Source organism: Anopheles arabiensis (assembly GCF_016920715.1).
Source record: "Anopheles arabiensis isolate DONGOLA chromosome X unlocalized genomic scaffold, AaraD3 X_pericentromeric_contig0018, whole genome shotgun sequence".
In the NCBI taxonomy this organism is placed as follows: Eukaryota; Metazoa; Arthropoda; class Insecta; order Diptera; family Culicidae; genus Anopheles; species Anopheles arabiensis.
In genome coordinates, this window is record NW_024412096.1 from 460,001 (window position 1) to 462,500 (window position 2,500).

The window sequence follows — 2,500 nt, forward strand, 5'->3', positions numbered from 1 at the left end:
ACCCGGTTTCATCACGCTTTGTGCCCTGCACCATATATACCCTCATAAATTTATTCATTGGATTAGATCCAAGGAACACCAGATCATGCACCACTACCCATAATAGCTCATCGAGCTTAGCGTGAATCCTTCGGGTTTCCCTAAGAAGTTCGATTGGTCTTGCAGAGTTTAAAGACAACGAAGCTTAGTTTCAAGCAATGGTTAATATACGCGTATTCAAAACCCTTAGCTGTTACAACTTTTTACTAGAAACCATCACGACGAAGTCTTTGGGTCCGTAGACCCGTGATGTACTGCTCCAGGGAACGTTTTGATAGGGTGGAAGCTCAAAATCATAGGTTAAAATCATCGGCAGAGCCCACCAGACACCACTTTTGCTTCATTAGTTCGGACTATAGGCATACGACGATTTTTATCGCGGAGGGACGTATGACCCAAACGGGGGCTTAATGACCCACTGCCACTGCAAACCATGCTCCTACGACTAAATAGAGGTAAAACTACGATTTGGTGCAATCTTCATGTTTGACCTCGTAGCAAGGTACCCTCCCTATAGTAGGCAATGAGCAAATGATCATAATCCCAGGAGGGCAAAAATGGGAACCCGAAAGGAAAGCGCTGTTGGCGCGCCTAAGCTACTGGCCCGTAGAGTAAAATGGTACCCCAACAAAGTTGTCGATTGACATTCTGATTGCACTTTTATCATCTAGGGTGCGTTCCTTACACGTTTTGAGGGTTTTAGCGAAAAACATGTTTTGAGCCACACGAGCTCTCCGGCCCGCTCGGTGCACATTTTTGAAAAAGCTAGGAGCTGCCCCTAGGTTCGGGGTGTCACAAAATATTGAAAAGTGGTCAAAAACCGCTATCCAGAATCGGATGTAGAATCATTAGACGAACTTAAAATTGTTCTACGACCAATGTCTGCGACGTTTAGTATTCAAGATATGGCCCGCCCTAGGTCTGACCTGGCATTTTCGTGAAAATTTAAAGCATGGCCATAGGGACGGGTAAAATAGCTATTTTGAAGCAAAAACCACCTCACTTTAAATGGCCATAACTTTTGAAAAACAAGAGCTAGGGTGCGTTCTCGACACGTTTTGAGGTGTTTTAGCGAAAAACATGTTTTGAGCCACACGAGCTCTCCGGCCCGTTCGGTGCACATTTTGAAAAAAGCTAGGAGCTGCCCCTAGGTTCGGGGTGTCACAAAATATTGAAAAGTGGTCAAAAACCGCTATCCAGAATCGGATGTAGAATCATTAGACGAACTTAAAATTGTTCTACGACCAATGTCTGCGACGTTTAGTATTCAAGATATGGCCCGCCCTAGGTCTGACCTGGCATTTTCGTGAAAATTTAAAGCATGGCCATAGGGACGGGTAAAATAGCTATTTTGAAGCAAAAAACCACCTCACTTTAAATGGCCATAACTTTTGAAAAACAAGAGCTAGGGTGCGTTCCTTACACGTTTTGAGGTGTTTTAGCGAAAAACATGTTTTGAGCCACACGAGCTCTCCGGCCCGTTCGGTGCACATTTTGAAAAAGCTAGGAGCTGCCCCTAGGTTCGGGGTGTCACAAAATATTGATAAGTGGTCAAAAACCGCTATCCAGAATCGGATGTAGAATCATTAGACGAACTTAAAATTGTTCTACGACCAATGTCTGCGACGTTTAGTATTCAAGATATGGCCCGGCCTAGGTCTGACCTTGCATTTTCGTGAAAATTTAAAGCATGGCCATAGGGACGGGTAAAATAGCTATTTTGAAGCAAAAAACCACCTCACTTTAAATGGCCATAACTTTTGAAAAACAAGAGCTAGGGTGCGTTCCTTACACGTTTTGAGGTGTTTTAGCGAAAAACATGTTTTGAGCCACACGAGCTCTCCGGCCCGTTCGGTGCACATTTTTGAAAAAAGCTAGGGAGCTGCCCCTAGGTTCGGGGTGTCACAAAATATTGATAAGTGGTCAAAAAACCGCTATCCAGAATCGGATGTAGAATCATTAGACGAACTTAAAATTGTTCTACGACCAATGTCTGCGACGTTTAGTATTCAAGATATGGCCCGGCCTAGGTCTGACCTTGCATTTTCGTGAAAATTTAAAGCATGGCCATAGGGACGGGTAAAATAGCTATTTTGAAGCAAAAAACCACCTCACTTTAAATGGCCATAACTTTTGAAAAACAAGAGCTAGGGTGCGTTCCTTACACGTTTTGAGGTGTTTTAGCGAAAAACATGTTTTGAGCCACACGAGCTCTCCGGCCCGTTCGGTGCACATTTTTGAAAAAAGCTAGGGAGCTGCCCTAGGTTCGGGGTGTCACAAAATATTGAAAAGTGGTCAAAAACCGCTATCCAGAATCGGATGTAGAATCATTAGACGAACTTAAAATTGTTCTACAACCCCCAGTCCGACGCCTCGTATTCGAGATATAGCACTTTGTAGGTCTGACCGAGCAAATTTGTACTGAAATGTATGGCGGACATGTTATTCATTAAACAACATT